This window comes from Schistocerca nitens, chromosome 9 (assembly GCF_023898315.1).
Source record: "Schistocerca nitens isolate TAMUIC-IGC-003100 chromosome 9, iqSchNite1.1, whole genome shotgun sequence".
NCBI lineage: Eukaryota > Metazoa > Arthropoda > Insecta > Orthoptera > Acrididae > Schistocerca > Schistocerca nitens.
Window position 1 is genome coordinate 25904655 of NC_064622.1, and position 22191 is coordinate 25926845.

Genomic DNA, 22191 nt, shown 5'->3' on the forward strand with positions numbered 1-22191 from the left:
GAGTCAATTGGACTTGCCATGAGCAACAATTTTTTCTTAATTAACTAAGTTTACAAAAATGGTTCAAATGGCTCTGAGCACTATGGGACTCAACTGCTGTGGTCATCAGTCCCCTAGAACTTAGAACTACTTAAACCTAACTAACCTAAGGACATCACACACACATCCATGCCCGAGGCAGGATTCGAACCTGCGACCGTAGCAGTCGCACGGTTCCGGACTGCGCGCCTAGAACCGCGAGACCACCGCGGCCGGCAACTAAGTTTACAGTCACAGAATATATACATATATATAAGTGCAGAACATGAAATAAAATATAGTGCACATGCATTGAGTACAGAACATATCAAGCAATGACAAAATGTATACGCAATGAGTACAAAACATATTAACAAATAACATAAAGTGCACATGCACTGTAGTATAGAACATATCAAGAAATCAAAAAATGTATACGCAATGAGTACAAATCATATTAACAAATGACATAAAGTGCACACGCACTGTAGTATTTTTTTTACCATTTTACAAGAACTAGGATAGGAAAGGGAAGGATTGCATCATGGTTGTAGCACAGTAGGTTGCACGTAGCTGCACTGAAAGTCCATATCTTTCTAGAGAAGCACAACACCAAGTGAGACAATCTGAAATTGTCTTCGCTGAAGTATTAATCAGTGTAGCCAAGACACTGAAATGTCGTATTAATATTCAATGTTATCATTTTGGTAGTACATTAGGTACACCAAACAGTGGGACCATAATAATATCTCCATCGCTCAAGGTGGTGGACAGCATGTCGTGTCAACACCACGTTCTTGTAAGTTACACCAACGTAGAATTAGTGCAAAAACCAAATATAGTTTTCCATCATCATGAGGATAGACAGGACAAATGGATATTGCGGTAATTCCTGGTAATTAGGTCAGAAGGTGAAGGACATTAAGTCTTATGCGAGTCATCATTGAGAATTACACTAGTCTATCAACTGATTTGATTAATTGATGGCACTCATCGCCTAGTTACTGAACATTTCTGTACTATGTATGAAGTATTACACTCGCCTTATCCTGTAAAATGTAGAATAATTGCAGTCAGTTTCAGATACAGGTCTTCTAAATTATCCCAATAGTGTTTCTTGAAAAGAATGTTGCCTTCCCTCCAGGGATTACCATATGAGTTCCCGAAGCATCTCTGTAATACTTGCGTTTTTCTCGAACCTACCGGTAGCAAATGTAGCAGCCCGCCTCCTAATTGCTTCGATGTCCTCCTTCAATCCGACTTGGTGTGGATCCCAAACACTCGAGCAGTACTCAAGAACAGATCTCACTAGGGCTCTATATGCCATCTTCTTTACAGATAAACCATGCTTGCCGCGCGGGATTAGCCGAGCGGTCTCAGGCGCTGCAGTCATGGACTGTGCGGTTGGTCCCGGCGCAGGTTCGAGTCCTCCCTCGGGCATGGGTGTGTGTGTTTGTCCTTAGGATAATTTAGGCTAAGTAGTGTGTAAGCTTAGGGACTGATGACCTTAGCAGTTAAGTCCCATGAGATTTCACACACATTTGAACACAAACCATACTTTCTCAAATTGTTCCCTATAACCCGAAGTCGACCATTCGCTTTCCCTACCACGATTCCCACTGCATATCGCTTTGCTACGTTACGCCCGGATATTTAAACAACGTGACTGTGTCAAGCAGCACTCTGCTTTATTCGAACATTACATCCTACTTTTCCCTACTAACCTGTATTCGCTTACTTTTTTTTTACATTTAGAGGAAGCTGCCAATCACTTAACGAAATAAAAATTCAAAGTCATCCTGTATCCCTCTACGTTCACTCAACGACGATACTATGCCATATAGTGCAGCGTCACCAGCAAACAGTAGCAGGCTGCTGCTCACCGTATCCGTCAAGTCAGTTACCTATACAGAGGACAAGACTGGTCCCACCACACATCCCTAGGACACTCCCGACGATAGCCTTGTCTCTGATGAATACTCGCCGTCGAGGACAAGGTTGCTGGGATCCACTGCATAACAAGTCTTCGAGCCACTCACACATCTGGCAATCTAATCCGTTTGATCGGAATTTCGTTAATAGTTTGCAGTAGGAATCTGTGTCGAGCGCTTCCCGGACATTTTGGAATACGAAATCTGTCCGTTGCCCTTCATCCACGGTCCGCAGGACATCGTGCGAGAAAACGGTCTGCTGACTTCCGCACGAGAATACTTTCCAAACCCATGGTCGTTTGTGGACAGAAGCTCTGCTGTCTCAAGGAGCTTTATTATAGAATTCTGCAGCCAACCGATGTTAAGGATATGTAATCTCAAGGATCTGTAATCTTGCGAGCCGGCCGGTGTGGTCGAGCGGTTCTAGGCGCTTCAGTCTGAAACCGCGCGACTGCTACGGTCGCAGGTTCGAATCCTGCCTCGGGCATGGATGTGTGTGATGTCCATAGGTTAGTTAGGTTTAAGTAGTTCTAAGTTCTAGGGGTCTTATGACCTCAGATGTTAAGTCCCATAGTGCTCAGAGCCATTTTGTAATCTTGAGGGTCTGTACTTTCACCCTTCTTATTTTCAGTTGCTTAGGACACTGCATTTGGCGAGAGATTTGCTGTAAGTGCAAGCTAAGTAAGGAACCTGTGCCATGGAGTATGAAACTTCCCCTTTGAATGTAAAGAATGACAGTGCTGGAAAAACTCTTACGTTACTTGATTTTCAAACAGCTGAGCAAAACTGAACGTACTCAGACAGTTCTCTCTTTACTTATTCTGATTATTACTAAACTGACACACAATATTTTTTAGCGCAACGCAATCTGACTTTCAATAATCCCTGCAAAAGAATGGCTCTGACTAACAACAACCTATACCTTTCATGAATCACTTACCTCACAAAAATCTTCGTTACTCGAACTACTGCAATACAGCGAGCGCCAATACTGCCAGCTAATAACAGATTCTAACTACTGAAGGCACTAACTACTAATAGGTATAGTTAGGAAATGAAAGATTTTGATAGAGAACAATGTATTTTCCTTAATAGAATTTAAAAGTCATTATATACGACATCCAGTGTCATAAATTTCCTTTTTCTGACGGACACACGTCCCGATCGTCCGCTGATAGCAACCTCTCAAAACTCTGGTAAATCTCTCTCCCCACATCCACCACTGCTGGCGGCTCACCTCCAACTGCCCAACGCCACGCGCTGTTCACATCCAGCTGCCAAACACTGCACAAGCGAATATTCTAACAATGAGTCCAACCAGCCACAGACTGCACACAGCGCAGTCAGCGATTCCCATACAGAGTACTACGTGGCGTTACCAACATAAAAAACTAAACAGCCCACTTACAAGTACTCCTTGAAACCGAATTGGTATCCCGTGTGGACGTAGCGACTTACACTTCTTCAACTCTCAACTACAGCGCGGCCTGTTTCTATGTCCTTTGTACTGAAAGCTGTACTATGACCAAAGAATGATACGTCTGTACGATGCTTCAGAATGAATAATTTTTTAAACACGAAATTTACAGATCCATTTATATGAGTGCATAAAGTTTTACATGAAGTTCGAAATACTGTCGGTGATTAATGTAATACACATAATACATCGGAAACAGGCGGTCTCACATAACTGTATGTAAAGCGATAGCCAAAGACATGAGATCGCTGCTCAACGAGAGCCCCTTCTCCATAATAGGCTGGCGCAGCATTACGCCACATCACCTGATAGGCACCGCTGCATGCCTACTTGCTGAGTGACCAGTGCGGCACTGTACCCACGGAGGCCTTAGCACGAGGCACACGTGACATTTGTGGCGCCCACTCCACAACTAACCCAGTTGGTACGTAAATATACTGACCATCTGATCATGCTGGGTGTTGAATAGGAGAGTCATGGTGTTGATCGATTGTTGCTTTCTGCCCAAGGCCGCCAGTGCTCAACTTTCATCCTGAAGGCACAGCCTGCCTTAGGGTCCAGCTGCCAGTGCGAACTGTAACGATCCCAGCCAGTGAGCAACTGGACGTCGTGCAGCGCAAGATGCTGTCAGCCAGGTCCGGGAGTAGGATTTACACACTGGATTCCTACACTCTCTTAACTCACCACGTCTCGGGCGGGTCGCCAGCGTGTCCTGCACTTGACAAAGCTGTGTCAGTTGTAAGGTGGTCATGTCATTTTCATTTTTCTATGCTGTCGATGTGCATGTCAGAGAGAGAGCAAGCTGCGTTGCTGTTAAGCAATTTTTGGTCTTCTCGTGGCGCAGTCTTTGGCTCTGGGCAGTCTGATAGTTTGTTAATTAAAGTGCGGTAGGCGATGGACATATTTTGTAGTGTTTTGTGGTCTTATGATTGTATCTGTTAGATGAGGAAAGATTGATTGTAAAGGACAGCAAGAATGAATGTGATGCATATATTGGAAGGCGAAAAGGATATAAAATCAAATCATATATAGAATAATCCTAAATACTAAAGTTGTATCCAGATGATAGGAGTGCATGCTACCTATTCGAAAATATTTATTGCGTTACAGGGCACAGCAACCGTTAGCGATAAACAACAGTATAGCACCATACGCCAGAACGACTTCCGTCGCGAGGCAGACAACTTTTAATAAGACTTGGGCGACTCTCGTCGCGCAACAGAGTTCATGCACCGCGGAACAACTCGAACGATTTGTTGCCACGACGTGTACGCTAAGCAGACTGCTACGAAATTCGAAATTTTATCTAGAAGGCTAAGAACCAATAATTTCTAATAAAATTAATTGGTTCTTCTGAAACTATACACAGGTTATCAGCAATGTGTTGTTCACTTGAGAAATATTTTTGGCTGTACACAGAGATGATAATCCAGAGACACTTAACACTTTTAACCAAGGTCTAGGGAGCCGGCACGGTAACTCAGCGTGTCCGGCCAGAGGGTTAACTACTCTCCGTAATAAAAAAAATTGAGTGACTGGTTCAATGCTGAACTTGGATATATTACATGGGACTCCCGCCTCGAGTAAATACAACGACCAATGGCGAACAAAATGAGATTAAAAAAAGGGGGAGGTAGCGTCTTTCATTAGTACATAAAACGTCGTCGATCTAGGGTTCGAAACCTGCCACCGCTTAAATGTTTAATAATCAGCATTGGCGGCGGAAGACTTCCGGGATAAGAAGTCATTCTCATTTTGCCAACGACCTTGTCAAAGAGGGCGGAGAAGTAGACAGAGGTTCGGAGCACTGTCTTGTCCTCGAGGATGCAAAAGGCAATGGAAACCACTGTATCACAGAGACATTAACGTGTATCCACAGGACATGTGGGCTGTAATTGAAAAAGTGTCGTGATGATCTCTCCATTGGCAAAAGATTCCGGAACAGTCCCCCATTCGGATCTCCTGGAGGGGACTGCCAAGGGGGAGGTTACCATGAGAACGTTCTACGAGTCGGGGCATGGAATGTCAGATGCTTGAACGTGGTAGGGAAACTAGAAAATCTGAAAAGGGAAATGCAAAGGCTCAATATAGATATAGTAGGGGCCAGTGAAGTGAAGTGGAAGGAAGACAAGGATTTCTGGTCAGGTCAGTTTAGGGTATTATTAACAGCAGCAGAAAATGGTATAACGGGAGTAGGATTCGTTATGAATAGTAAGGTAGGGCAGAGGGTGTGTTACTGTGAACAGTTCAGTGACCGGGTTGTTCTAATCAGAATCGACAGCAGACCAACACCGACAGCGATAGTTCAGGTATACATGCCGACGTCGCAAGCTGAAGATGAACAGATAGAGAAAGTGTATGAGGATATTGAAAGGGTAATGCAGTATGTAAAGGGGGACGAAAATCTAATAGTCATGGGCGACTGGAATGCAGTTGTAGGGGAAGGAGTAGAAGAAAAGGTTACAGGAGAATATGGGCTTGGGACTAGGAATGAAAGAGCAGAAAGACTAATTGAGTTCTGTAATAAATTACAGCTGGTAACAGCGAATACTCTGTTCAAGGATCACAATAGGAGGAGGTGTACTTGGGAAAGACCGCGTGATATGGGAAGATTTCAATTAGATTACATCATGGTCAGTAAGAGATTCCGAAATCAGATACTGGATTGGAAGGCTAGCAGATATAGACTTAGATCACGATGTAGTAGCGCTGAAGAGTAGGCTGAATTTCAAGAGATCAGTCTCGAAGAACCAATAGGCAAAAACAATACTGGAGTGCATGTGTTATTCTGATCTAGACTCGCATGTCCAAAGGAGCAGGCACTGCGGCGCCTACAGTCGTTATGAAATCCATTAAATGGATTCCCAATCGGTTGACCTTATTCAAAATTGCGAATTCATTTAATACGCAAAGAAGTGGAATACAGAAGTACTAATGGGTGACGGGACTCACTTGAAGTTCGGTAAGACTATAGATTCAGCAATAAGGAATAGATCAGTAGGAATAGATCAGTAGGCAGTACTGTTGAAGAGGAATGGACATCTGTAAAAGGGCAATCACGGAAGTTGGAAAGAAAAACATAGGTACAAAGAAGGTAACTACGAAGAAAGCATTGGTAACAGGAGACAGACCGATGACAGAAGAAAGCACAAAAATGGTTAGGAAAATTCAAGAATACAGAAATACAAGTAGCTGAGGACTGAAATAGATAGGAAGTACAGGGAAGCTAAGACGAAACGGCTGCATGAAAAATGTGAAGATATCGAAAAAGAAATGATTGTCGAAAGAACTGACTCAGCATACAGGAATGCAAAACAACCTTTCGTGGCATTAAAAACAAGGGTGGGACATTAAGAGTGCAATGGGAATTCCACTGTTAAATGCAGAGGTTAGAGCTGATAGGTGGATAAAGTACATTGAAGGCCTCTACGAGGGAGATTTGTTTGATGTGATAGAAGCAGAAACAAGGAGTCGATTTAGAAGAGACAGGGGATCCAGTATTAGAATCAGAATTTAAGAGACTTTTGGAGAACTTGAGATCAAATAAGGCAGAAGGGACAGTAATATTCCATCAAAATTTCTAAAATCATTCGGCCAAGTAGCAACAAAACGACTACTCACGTTGGTGTGTAGAATGTGAGTCTGGTGACATACCACCTGACTTTGGGAAAAGTATCATCAACACAATTCCGAAGACTGCAAATGCTGACACGTGCGAGAATTACCTCACAATCAGCTTAACAGCTCATGCATCCAAGTTGCCGACAAGAATAACATACAGAAGAATGGAAAAGAAGAGACGACATGTTAGATGACGATCAGTTTGGCTTTAGAAAAGGTAAAGACACCAGAGAGGCAGCTCTGACGTTGCGGCTGATAATCGAAGCAAGACTACAGAAAAATCAAGAACGTTCTTAGGGGTTGTCGACCTGGAAAAAGCTTTCGACATTGTGAGACGGGTAATATACAATATGTACAAGAGCCAAGAGGGAATAATAAGAGTGGACGACCAAGAACGAAGTTCTCCGAATAAAAAGGGTGTAAGACAGGGATGTAGTTTTTCGACCCCCTGTTCAGTCTGTATATCGAAGAAGCAATGATGGAAATGAAAGTAAGTTTCAGGACTGGAATTAAAATTCAAGGTGAAAGGTTATCAGTGATCCGATTCGCTGATGACGTTGCTATCTCGAGGGAAAGTGAAGAAGAATTAAATGATATTCTGAATGGAATGACAATCTAATGAGTACAGATTGTGGATTGCGAGTAAATCGAAGAAATAAAATTCAAGGTGAAAGGATATGCTGAATGGAATGAACGATCTAATGAGTACAGATTATGGATTGAGAGTAAATCGAAGAAACAGGAAAGTAATGAGAAGTAGCAGAAATAAGAACAGTGAGAAACTTGGGAATTCCTGGCCAAGAGAAACCTACTAGTATCAAACAGTAGCTTTAATTTGAGGAAGAAATTGCTGAGAATATATGTCCGGACACAGCGTTATGTGGTGGTGAAACATGGACTGTGGGAAAACCAGAAGGGAATGAAGATATTTGAGATGTGGTGCAACAAGTGTATGTTGAAAATTAGGTAGGTCGATAAGGTAAGGAAGGAGGAGGTTCTGTGCATAATGGGAAAGGAAAGGAATATGTGAAAACCACTGACAAGGAGAAGGAGCAGGTTGATGAGAAATATGTTAAGACATCAGAGAATAGCTTCCATGGTAGGGGGCAAAAACTGTAGAGGAAGGCAGAGATTGGAATACATCCAACAAGTAATTGAGGACGTAGGCTTCTAGTGATACTCAGACCTGAAGAGGTTAGCACAGGAAAAGAATTCTTGGTGGCCACATCAAACCAATCAGAAGACTGATGACCGAAAAAAAGGTCATTTGATGAGAGAGACAGACAGTTAGGGTGGTAATTGTGTTGTTTGGAAAGAAGAGTGACAGGTATTTTGACGTAGTGGCGCTGTGTTTACTGAACTGTAATGTTTACGATTATAGCTATGAAGTGTTGTTTACGTGAAAATAAGTGGATGAAACCAGAGCAGGGAAGAGTATAATGAGACGAAGATAGCGAATATGATTAATGTTGTAATAGAATAATGAGATTTATGTCGGTGAGGTGCATGAGATGACAATTATGAGATTTTAATAGCATTCTGTAATAGAATGAGGCAATGATTATGTTGATTAACGTAGAGAAAAAGTGAGTGAGTGATGAGTAGGGCATAAGGACCCTGTTTCTTGCTATAGTCAATTTTTATGCCATGTGGAAGCATTTCGTGTTGATAAGCGTAAAAGGTAAGTTTTTGAAAAGATGTGGCTGGATGACAATACTGAGTGAAGGTAACGTTACTTGAGACAAAACAATTATTTATTTTTATTGGAGTTTATGAGTCTTTGACGCAAATTATTCAACCTTTTTACTAATCATATACGCCCTTTTTTAATCAGAGCAATATAACATGTAACAGCTATATTTTAAAATAATTCTAGAAGTGTATGTTTTTGTCTCCATTTGCGCACAGAAAAAATTTTCCAAATATGTGGCTCAGCATTGATTGCTACTCTGTACTGTGACACTATTTTTTCTTCTGATTTGTAGACAGCTTCATGCACTCAAAATTTAACTTCTGTTAAATTCTGCAGAAATAATCTGCCTTTTCTTTGTCCAACCGATAAACTTTACATATTTATGAAGCGATGTCTTAACAGCCTAGATGTTTGGGAAATTTTAAATTCTTGGGAAGCGAAGATGAAATTCATCACTTGCAAAGTGTGACATACATGGACAATATGCAGGAAGGATAGGGAATATTAACGATGATTTTTTTTACTTTCTAGCTCTTTTTGCCATGACATATGATAAGATTCCTTTATATATGTATTTTTCTACTAACGTGTGTGACATTCTTGTATTAACATGCATTGCTTTAGCTTAAGAAATTTTCGGGTTGTATTTGCCTTTTACATTTATGTCACGTATTGAGTATCTCTATAACACATATTTTTTGTGTAAATTGTTACTCTAGGATGCAGCGCCATTAGTGGAAGAAAAAAATGTTAAGTATAGTACTGTAGGGACTTCTCATAAGTGATTTAAGGTATGTAGGAAATCATGAAAGATGTGTAAGGAGGAAATAAAGAGAAAAAGTTAAGAAACAGAAAAGAAATGGGTACAAAGATGAATGTGAAAGGGCAAAGAAATGGTTACAAAGATGAACGTGAGATGAAGTGACTAGTTAGGGTAAATATGAGAAATGATTAGGTAGGGGAAAGGTGACAAATGGTTATGCAGGGCAAAGATGAAAAATTGCTAGCTAGGGCAAAAATGATAAATGGTTAGGTAGGGCAATGGTGCTCAATAATATGAACTTACGAGAATGTACGAAACACGTGACAGAAAGAAGCAAAGAGTGCAGTAAACAATGATATTTGTTGAAAGTTTGATGAAATTATGTTAAAAAGGATTAAAAGATGCACAAACTAAAGGATGAAATATTACTAGATAGCATGGTAATTAGTGACCATATTAGGTATAATCTCAGACTGACATTTGACTGACTGCATAAAGTATTCTTTGATATGAACCTTGGTTACTCCCTAACCCACGTTTTTTTTTCATGTGTTGTCCTTATCTGTGTGAGCGACCACTATCCTTATGTGTTTATTTCTTATGTGTGACCACTATCCTTATGTGTCTCTTGATATCCTATTCTCAATACTTTTGTGTATTTCACTGATGTCCACATGAACATATTTGTTGGAACAGAATTAGAATCGAATGTAGGACATTCTATATATATAATAAGTGTTTTTTATAATGCCTGGTACTAGATATTGTTTCTCATGAATTACTTGTCTGATGTTCAAGTGATTTACTTGTCTGATGTTTCTGTAATTCATTGTTGTAAAACCAAGATGGCATCTTTCTAACTTGTTTATAGACATAGAAATAAATTTATTACTTCTATTTCACTATAGATAATTGCATATTGTAAATGCAATAATTGTAACTGAATGAAAATTCACCACAAACGACTAAGTCTTACCAGGGCAGGAGAAATATGTCTACTGATTACATACTGAAATAGTCTGCCAAAGTCAGGCATACTTAACCAATAAAAGCTGCGACTGACTTTCATAAGGAACTCTTTGATGCTATAATATGGCTTTGGAGTTATCAATAGATCTAGAGTCTGCTTCAAGCAGATACTACGACACCTTACTGTTTGTGCATTGTGGATTTGTCAACTGAGAACTGTGCTTAGTATCACTGAGTCTGCTTCCACATATCTTTCCTCAGCATTGACATTATTGCAACAAGCTAAAGAAAGTTTGGTTGTTTGTGACAAGGACATTCTTCTACCTAGTTTCATTGTGCAGATTATTACTGCCATATGTGACTGTTTCAGAAGTTTAGGCCTTGTGTGATATAATACTCTAACCTACGTCCTGTGTGCTAAAGAAACAGTGTAGACCTCTAGTACTACTTCTATACAGAATGTGAAAAATAAACTTTCAATGTAGCCCTGTGCAGAATGTTCTCATAGACATAATAAAAAATTGATAATCTAACAGTGGTGAACTCTATTGATTAATCATTCACATGTGTTTGAATTTTGTATAATTTTTTTACTTATTTCTTTAGCTCACATTCTTATAAAACTGTTTTTGTCTTTGTATTTGTAACATGTTTTGTATGTTCCTATTCATAATGTTTACAAATTTGCCCTCATCCAATTCCTATCCCAAACGACCCTCACACAAAATTCTACGGGCTGAAGGTGGAGGATATGGAAGGTGGTGATGTCATTTTGATTTTTGTATGTTGTTGATGTGCGTGTCAGAGAGAGAGAGCAAGTTGTGTTGCTGTTAAGCAATCTTTGGTCTTGTCGTGGCAAAGTCTTTGCCTATGCACAGTCTGATACATTATTAGCTGAAGTGTGGTAAGTGATGTACATATTTCATAATGCTGTGTGGACTTGCAATTCCATTTGTGAGAAGAGGAAAGATTAATTGTAAAGGATGAATAAGATGTATACACTAGCAAACGAAGAGATTACATATTTTGAATAATTTTATTATTTTTGAAGAGAAAAAGTTTGAGGTAAGACTGCAGCACTGCACAGCTAGGAATGGTTATTGTCAGCTACTTAAATTGCTCAGAGCTGAGAGAAAGACCACCCCACTTTCTGGAGTCATGCATTAGCATATTCATTGATTAAGTTGTTTGATATTTTTTGAAATTCTCTGTTAGCATTGTACCCTCTTTAAATCATTGTTAACTTTGTTAAGCATAGTATTGTTCAGTCGTATGATATGTGTCAATATCACATGAAGTTTTACTCTGTCCTTTTGAATGTTTGCCGGCCGCTGTGGACGAGTGGTTCTAGGCGCTTCTGTCTGGAACCGCGCGACCACTCCGGTCACAGGTTCGAGTCCTGCCTCGGGAGTGGATGTGTGTGATGTCCTTAGGTTCGTTAGGTTTAAGTAGTTCTAAGTTCTAGCGGACTTATGACCTCAGATGTTGAGTCCCATAGTGCTCAGAGCCATTTGAACCATTTTTTGAATGTTTACACCATTCTAAAATTGTTGCCTTGGAATGTCATTTCACAAGAATAATTACTTTCCCCATCCGACTATTTATCATTACACATTATCACATGTCATAGTTTTAATATAGTTGGAAACTTTATTCAGAAATGGAAATGTAGCTCAGCCACTGCCTGCTTGCTGTTTGCTGTTGCGCTTTCGCGAAATCTGCAACAATGTGGTCAAGATGGGAGGAAAGTGAAAATTTTGATTAGGGATTCAGTTACGCATTCAAAATAAAGAGAAGATGCATTTATATCAGTTACAGTTCAAATTAGCTTCTGCTTGATCAAAGGTTAGCATACGAGTGTAAGTTGGATAACAGTTTTAGGGGGCATAGGTTTGGTAGTACATAGACTTTTATAGAATTTGAGGAAAAGTTGGGCTAAATTTCATACAGAAACAAATGTTGTGGGGAGTTACACAGTCTACAGTGCCAGTTCCTGAGCCAGCTCAGTTGCCTGGCTATGAACACTACCATCACAAGATCAGGCCATTGAGGACACGAGCTGGGCTTAGAAGCTGCAGGCGTTTTGATGACAAAGCCTCACCGCCGAGGTCACTGGTTCGACGCTCACCAACCAAGGTTTGCCTGATGGGGGTATAAACGGGATTTTTAGAGATGGCTGGGTGCATGCTGCGGTCCTCTGCTGAAGATAGATGCAGGATCTGCAGGTAAAGAAAGTTCGTAGATAGAAGTTCGTCTTTACTGCTGTTGGTTTACAACTATTGGACAATGAAGCTGCTAACATCGATGGTGAGTGAGACTAATGCGCGTCATGGCATCTCTGACTCACTGTCGGTGGATGTTAACATTGAGCGTTTGCCTCCATTCTGGGAGCTGTATCCGGGAAAGGTTCACATTTCCCGGCCCGTGACATACCAATCCAGTGTAGATTCTCTTCCGTGAATATGTCAAGCTGTGATACACCCAGGCCGCGCGGGATTAGCCGAGCAGTCTGAAGCGCCGCAGTTATGGACTGTGCGGCTTGTCCCGGCGGAGGTTCGAGTCCTTCCTCAGTCATGGGTGTGTGTGTTTGTCCTTAGGATAATTTAGGTTAAGTAGTGTGTAAGCTTAGGGACTGACGACCTTAGCAGTTAAGTCACATAAGATTTCACACACTTTTATTTTTGTAATAAAATGGAACACCTACAGCCGTCCTTTCAACGTTTCGTTCTTATTTTCTATGTGTGTCACAATGTCCTCACTCACTGACGTACTCATTACCGCACAGCCCAAACCGCTAAGGATAGAAACTCGAAGTTTAGAGAGGGCTGTCTCAGCATCACATTATGTCTGATATGGAAAAGGTAAATATCAGTGGTTATAAACTAGCTGCACATATGGGTAGAGGGAATAAGGTGAGAGAAGGAGATGACATGTATGTCAAAAGTTATCACTGTGTAGAAAGCTCCGATACAAAAAAAGTTTTCTCTAGAGCAACATATACACTCGTGGAAATTGAAATAAGAACACCGTGAATTCATTGTCCCAGGAAGGGGAAACTTTATTGACACATTCCTGGGGTCAGATACATCACATGATCACACTGACAGAACCACAGGCACATAGACACAGGCAACAGAGTATGCACAATGTCGGCACTAGTACAGTGTATATCCACCTTTCGCAGCAATGCAGGCTGCTATTCTCCCATGGAGACGATCGTAGAGATGCTGGATGTAGTCCTGTGGAACGGCTTGCCATGCCATTTCCACCTGGCGCCTCAGTTGGACCAGCGTTCGTGCTGGACGTGCAGACCGCGTGAGACGACGCTTCATCCAGTCCCAAACATGCTCAATGGGGGACAGATCCGGAGATCTTGCTGGCCAGGGTAGTTGACTTACACCTTCTAGAGCACGTTGGGTGGCACGGGATACATGCGGACGTGCATTGTCCTGTTGGAACAGCAAGTTCCCTTGCCGGTCTAGGAATGGTAGAACGATGGGTTCGATGACGGTTTGGATGTACCGTGCACTATTCAGTGTCCCCTCGACGATCACCAGTGGTGTACGGCCAGTGTAGGAGATCGCTCCCCACACCATGATGCCGGGTGTTGGCCCTGTGTGCCTCGGTCGTATGCAGTCCTGATTGTGGCGCTCACCTGCACGGCGCCAAACACGCATACGACCATCATTGGCACCAAGGCAGAAGCGACTCTCATCGCTGAAGACGACACGTCTCCATTCGTCCCTCCATTCACGCCTGTCGCGACACCACTGGAGGCGGGCTGCACGATGTTGGGGCGTGAGCGGAAGACGGCCTAACGGTGTGCGGGACCGTAGCCCAGCTTCATGGAGACGGTTGCGAATGGTCCTCACCGATACCCCAGGAGCAACAGTGTCCCTAATTTGCTGGGAAGTGGCGGTGCGGTCCCCTACGGCACTGCGTAGGATCCTACGGTCTTGGCGTGCATCCGTGCGTCGCTGCGGTCCGGTCCCAGGTCGACGGGCACGTGCACCTTCCGCCGACCACTGGCGACAATATCGATGTACTGTGGAGACCTCACGCCCCACGTGTTGAGCAATTCGGCGGTACGTCCACCCGGCCTCCCGCATGCCCACTATATGCCCTCGCTCAAAGTCCGTCAACTGCACATACGGTTCACGTCCACGCTGTCGCGGCATGCTACCAGTGTTAAAGACTGCGATGGAGCTCCGTATGCCACGGCAAACTGGCTGACACTGACGGCGGCGGTGCACAAATGCTGCGCAGCTAGCGTCATTCGACGGCCAACACCGCGGTTCCTAGTGTGTCCGCTGTGCCGTGCGTGTGATCATTGCTTGTACAGCCCTCTCGCAGTGTCCGGAGCAAGTATGGTGGGTCTGACACACCGGTGTCAATGTGTTCTTTTTTCCATTTCCAGGAGTGTAGAAGCATGTGCCTATCAACTTAAACTGAAGAAGGGCTCTTTTATAATTTTAACCGTATATAGGACCCCTTCAGGGAACTTTCATTTATTCCTGGAAAACCTGGATGCCTTGTTGTGCTATCTGTCAGACAGGGGTAAGCAAATTATTATTTGTGGGGACTTCAATGTTGATTCACTGAAAGAGTGTAATAGGGAGAATGACCTGGAAGTCTTGCTCGGTTCTTTCAATTTGACATCTGTCATTAATTTTCCTACTCAGGTAGTAAAGGACAGCAGCACATTGATAGATAACATTTTTATAGACCAAGACTGGTTTAAAAACTTAAATTCTTGTCCTGTTGATAATGGGCTTTCCGATCATGATGCTCAGCTAGTTACAGTATATGACATAGCTCCATTCAGTAATTCAAAACTACCTTCCAAAGTTGTGTGATCAATTAATGACTCAACCATTAGAAATTTCAGAGAAAATCTTCAGCAGTTAGACTGGGATGAGGTGTACAAGGAACCCGATGCTAATTTAAAATATAACTTATTTCACGATACACTTGTAAAAGAATTTGAAAACTGTTTCCCCAAGAAAGTAGTTAAATCTAATTATAAGAAACCATGCAAAAAACCTTGGTTACTAAAGGAATAAAAATATCTTGTAACCACAAAAGGGAGCTGTATCTAACAACAAGAAAGAGTAATGACACAGAAACTGCCAAATATTACAAAAACTACTGTGCTACATTAAGAAAGGTTATTAAAAAGTCCAGAAGCATGTGCATTATGGCTGAGATTAATACCTCTGATAACAAAATCAAAACAATTTGGAATATTATTACAAGGGAGACAGGGCAACCAAGAGTACAGGATGATGGCATCACCATTGAAGCGAATGGAAACTTGATAAACAACAAGTCAAAAGTCGAAAACATTTTGAATAATCATTTTTTAAATGTTGTAGAGAAAATAGGATCTAAATGTTCGTTAGAATAAGCAAGGCAGTTAATGGAAGAAGCCTTACTCACACCATTTGATACAGTTGAAATTCCACCCACCTCTCCTGCTGAAATTAGGAAGATAATAAACTCTCTCAAGAATAAAAGCTCACATGTAATTGATGGCATTTCCAGCAGGATAATAAAAGCTTATTCCCAAGAAATAAGTGGGATTCTTAGCCACATATGTAATAGATCTCTGAAGCAGGGTATTTTCCCAGATAGACTGAAGTATGCCATTGTTAAACCACTGCATAAAAAGGAGATACGTCTGATGTCAACAACTACCGCCCAATCTCTCTTCTGACTGCATTATGCAAAATTTTTGAAAAAGTAATGTATTGTAGAGTAGCTTCACACGTTTGTAAAAATAAAGTTTTAACAAAATGTCGGTTTGGTTTCCAGAAGGGTTTTTCAACGGAAAATGCTATATATACTTTCACTAATGAAATATTAAATGCTCTGAGTAAACGGAAGTCACCCACTGGGATTTTTTGTGATCTATCAAAGGCTTTTGATTGTGTAAATAATGGAATGCTTCTAGATAAGCACAAGTACTGTGGTATGAATGGGGCAGTGCTCCAATGGTTTAAAACATACCTAACTGGAAGAGTGCAGAAAGTTGAAGTAAGCAGTTCACATAATATGCAAAAAACTGGCGATTTCTCAAACTGGGGAACAATCAAGAATAGGGTGCCACAAGGTTCGGTCTTGAGTCCTCTGCTGTTCTTAATATATATTAATGACTTACCATTCTATATTCACGAAGATGCAAAGCTGGTACTTTTTGCTGATGATACAAGTATAGCTATCACACCCAACAAACAAGAATTAACTGGTGAAATTGTAAACAATGTTTTTCAGAAAATCATTAAGTGGTTCTCCGCAAATGGGCTCTCACTGATCTTTGACAAAGCACAGTATATACAGTTCCACACAGTAAATGGATTGACACCATTAATAAATATAGACTTTGATCAGAAATCTGTAGCTAAGGTATAATATTCAAAATTTCTAGGTGTATGCATTGATGAAGGGTTGAACTGAAAAAAACACACTGAGGATCTGCTGAAACGTTTGAGTTCAGCTACTTATGCCATAAGGGTCATTGCAAATTTTGGTGATATACATCTGAGTAAATTAGCTTACCACGCCTATTTTCATTCTCTGCTTTCGTATGGCATCATATTCTGGGGTAACTCACCATTGAGTAAAACAGTGTTCATTGCACAAAAGCGTGTAATCAGAATAATTGCTGGAGCTCATCCAAGATCATCCTGCAGACACTTATTTAAAGAGCTAGAGATCTTCACTGTTGCCTCACAATATATATATATATATATATATTGTAAGATGTCAGGCAAATCCAACACCTTCCATGAAAACCCTGACATGATAAGCAAATCCAGTAGTATGTCACATAGCTCCGAATAAATCGTGACATTAAATTAACCAAAGTAATACGAGTAACGAGTGAGCAAATGGAATACCACAGACTAACACAAGAATGCCTAAATGCATGTCATGCCCTCCCACCGTGAGACAGACGCAGTTCCGAGGGGAGAAACGAGAACAGAAGCCGAGAGCAGAACTGTGTTAAGTGAGAAGGCCCTACGATAAGGGACGGACGGACACCCACGTCGCCAGCTAACTGTTAGGACCACACCACCTGCAAGTTTTAGCGTGAGACTTTTTCGCATCTCTGTTACGTTAGGACCAGCCCCCAGCCCATGTTAAAAGCTAGAGACCTCCAGAAGAACAGTATAGATCTTACGATAACACAAAAAGGGCCACACCACCCGCAAGTTTTAGCATGAGACTTTTTCGCGTCTCTCTTACATCAGGACCACCCCCCCAGCCCATGTTAAAAGATAGAGACCTCCAGAAGAACAGTATAGATCTTACAATAATGCTAAAAGGACCACACCAGCTGCAGGTTTTAACGTGAGACTTTTTCGCGTCTCTGTTATGTTGCAAACTTTAAAAACATTGCCCCACCACGAAAACTATAACGTTTCTCATTGGATAGACAGGATTTTTGTAGGCGGAGCTTAAGGTTAACATTGAGACCCTGATTGGTCAGGTGAAAACACAGCCAGATAGTTTTTTTTTAAACCAACTTCGGTAAATTGTATTAAGGAGAACTTAGAACAGAGTTGCTTCCGAGAGCCGGCCGCGGTGGTCTAGCGGTTCTAGGCGCTCAGTCCGGACCCGCGCGACGGCTACGGTCGCAGGTTCGAATCCTGCCTCGGGCATGGATGTGTGTGATGTCCTTAGGTTAGTTAGGTTTAAGTAGTTCTAAGTTCTAGGGGACTGATGACCACAGATGTTAAGTCCCATAGTGCTCAGAGCCATTTGAACCATTTTGCTTCCGAGAGGGCGAGCTGGATGGAGCTGTGCTGCCGGCGCCCCCTGACGAACACCGACAAGGTAATGAACGCACGTGATGCCCCATTTATGAGCGCATAAGGCTTCACTCAGAACTGCAGAAGTCTCATCTGTTACATCCCCTTTTTGCGTAATACTAGTGTCGATCGTCAATTAAAGCTCATGGTGTTTACATTTGCCACTTGAAGTAAAAATCTGAAACTCGATGATTTTTCTGTTATATAGTTATTGAGAAGCCACATCAGCCACTGTAATTTACGACAAGTTGGATAAGTAATTAAAGATAATTGAGGGTCACTGTAGACCATTTTCATAGTTTTCTCTTTTGTGAAACTTAATCTAAACCTAGATTATAGATGTGATATGGCACAGGTCATCCTTCGATCCATTGTAGAACTTGTAAACCCATTCAGGGAATATTCGTTCACATTTTTGTTGAACACAGTTGGTTTTTACCATCCTGTATTAAAACATTTCCTTTTATCAATAGTGCAATTTATAAACGATGTTTTGTGAGTCGAATAAAATTTCCAATGGTAAACTTAACTGCTTTTTCGACGTTATTTTACCAGCTAATTAAAAATAGGAAAGCCTTGAACCGCTTGCACTAAATTTAGTTAGTATTAAGATTCTTTTACAGGGAGTGCAGTGGAGCTGACGCTGAAATCATTAAGTATTTGGTTATATCATCGCTAGTCTCACTGAACTCTTCTGAATTCTACATGTCATGTGTGGTCTGGCGTCTCCTTACTAGCAACAGGTCCCAGGTTCAAACTAGTCAATTCCTTAAAAAACACGCTCAGAGCGTCGTTGCGCGAAAGTGGTAGGGAGACATGTTATAGAACAACAGACACCACACAGAATGCTAGAAAATGGCGACCCTGCCAGGATGGTAAAATACCATGATTGAAGGTCGACCACATGCCTAACTAGGTCAGAAAAATATCTTGTTGGAAAATGTTTGTAAAGTTACTGACGAAAACAGTAGCTGCAGCGATAGATAGTAAAAGTATTCAAGACAAAGTGAGTCTGGCAGAAACAATAGCATAATTAAGTTATGAATTTTAATATTGTTAGAATTAAGTTTTCTACTCAATGCAAGCGCACAGGTGGCGGATACATCGTTGACAAGTTGGTTCTGAGCCAACAAGTAAGTGAATGGGTTGTCAGTCTTGGTAGTGTCAAGTCGTGTGAACAAAAAGTCTATGAAACGCGTGAGATCGTATGAGCGCATGTTAACTTGAAGTAGGGCGGGCGAATTGCTTTTAAAACAGAAAATAAGGGATTTGGAAAGATTAGCAATGGCAGATCGAGACCTTGACCGAATTGAGGTAGAGACCCAGCATGAAAATGGACAGCGAATAGAGGACAGTACAACAGACGATGCAGTATCGCGAGAAATAGGACATATAACGCACCATAACGAGGATAATGTACGTCAAGGCATAGAAAACGTAAGTCGGCATACGACAGAGGATCAGGAAAGTAGAGAGACAGCCGATGAGGATTCTAACTTGCGTTTTGAATACGTAGAACCCATAGTACAAGTAATCAGAGCTCCCTCACCACACAGTACAAGGAATGGGAGCAGAAACGTCTCACAGCACAGTTCAATGCAGTCGGTTGCGAACCAACACTTGGGCGAAAACACAGAGCGTAGAACGTCGGAAGAAAACGCCATAGGACCCACCAATCTGGCAGAATTATTACAACAAATTACGGAAACCATGACAAGGCAAAATAAAGACATAGCGAACCAAATTCAAATTCAAATTGCAGAAACCACGAGACAAATGCGTGAGATTAAAGAACAAAATAAAAAAAAAATTCAGTTACACCTAAGTCATATTGAAGACGAGGCAAAAGAATCTCGAGAAGTGATAGGAAACTTAATAACAGGTCACAATCAATTGAGAACAGACATTGACAAGGTACAAGCAGACGTACAAACATTGCGTAATGACATTCAGGACGAGATCAAAACATTACGTAACAACATCCAGGGAGAAGTCAAGAAACTAGAGAAACAGATAAAAGAAATTACTAGACAAGCAGCAGGTACAGCGCGTGAAGTTGTTGAAAACAGTGTGTTACACAACCGTATCACAAAAGCAGCGCCGGCCGCGGTGGTCTCGCGGTTCAAGGCGGTCAGTTCGGAACCGCGCGACTGCTACGGTCGCAGGTTCGAATCCTGACTCGGGCATGGATGTGTGTGATGTCTTTAGGTTAGTTAGGTTTAAGTAGTTCTAAGTTCTAGGGGACTGATGACCACAGATGTTAAGTCCCATAGTGCTCAGAGCCATTTGAACCATTTTGAACAAAAGCAGCGCTGAAAAGATATGATAAACGCATAGTCAAAATAGAAGCGCAAACGAAGCGAAAATCTCAGAAATTGCGAACAGAGTTGTTGGAAACCATTGAAGAGCGTAGTGAACAGTATCGAACAAGCACAGAGTCTGCAACCACATCCGTATCTGTAACAGCACCGGAAAAACAAGCAATTAACGAAGATATTACGCATTTGCGATTCCAATCACAGGCGGAAAGTAACATACGTGACAATGGAAAGCCAGGTCGCGAAGAGTACAGTACAATGCATTCAGCTACACGTTCACAACCGATGGAAGAAAATTATTGCGTACCACTCCAACGATACTACGCAAGGGTAGGCGAAAGTTACAGTGGACAATATCCAATGGATCTACCACAACCGGAAAGAACGACGGGAGAAATGATCAGAAACAAAAGTGGCGAAGAATCGCGAATTTCATATGGAACTATGACGAAGCACGACAACGATGATTTCCTTACAGTCAGAAAATTTCAACACTTTCGAGAAGGAAACTCAATACATCCACGAACTTTTATTGATCAATTCAGAGTAGGATTACCAGAACACTGGACGCTAGCACACAAATTAGACTTTATATGTGCACACATGTCAGGAACAGTCGCAGAAACTATGCAGAATGTTGCAGCGACATGCCGATCGTACGAAGATTTCAGAGAGAAATTTCTCTCACGATATTGGTCCAGCGAAGCACAGAACAGAGTGAAGTACGAATTATTACAGAACCCATATTTTGAAAATTCAGGAGAGAAGAGTCCCGTGAAATTTTTCGAATTAATGGCAAAGAAAAATCAATGCTTAGATGTACCATACAGTGACGGAGAGTTGATTAAATTATGCGCGATGAAGTTACCATTGAAATACCAGCAATCATTAGTAGGTCGCGAAGGCAATGACGTCGAAGCATTTACAGGTATTCTAAGATAACTAGAGTTCATATTTTCGGAAGATGACGCAAGAAAAAGACGAAGCTCACGTGAAAACGAAAGCAAAAAGCAGTGGAATCCACAAGACACAGTACGAAGAAACAATAATTACGAACCATGTGATAACTTCGCACCAAGAAACGACAATAGATTTCAACAAAGAACCGGTTATGGATTTAGAAGAGAATATGGCAATCACTATAATTCACCCAGAGGGAATAACGACAACCAGAACGGGTACTGGAGAACCAATAGACCGACAAATTATCAACAAAGAAACCACTATCAACAAGCTGAACACGAAAAGAGAATACAGATACAAGAGGTCGAGGTAAGACCACCAAACCCCGATAAACGTTCGAATTGACAGCTAAGCGCCCATGCCAAAGAGAATGACGCACCGACCCAGGACAATTGCAGCACCTTGAACAGGGAAGTAAAAATCTTATCACGAGAAGAGAAGAAGGAAGAAACAAATCCGCAGTGACCAGATGAAAACGAAGACAAGAAAATAACAATATCGTGTTGGGACGAAATTAATTGGGAAAATACTGACGAGGAAGATGAATTACCAGAGGCATGCACAACGAAAGTAGGAGGAAAGGACGAAGTAATGAGTATTGCAGAGCTATTTCAGATGGAAACC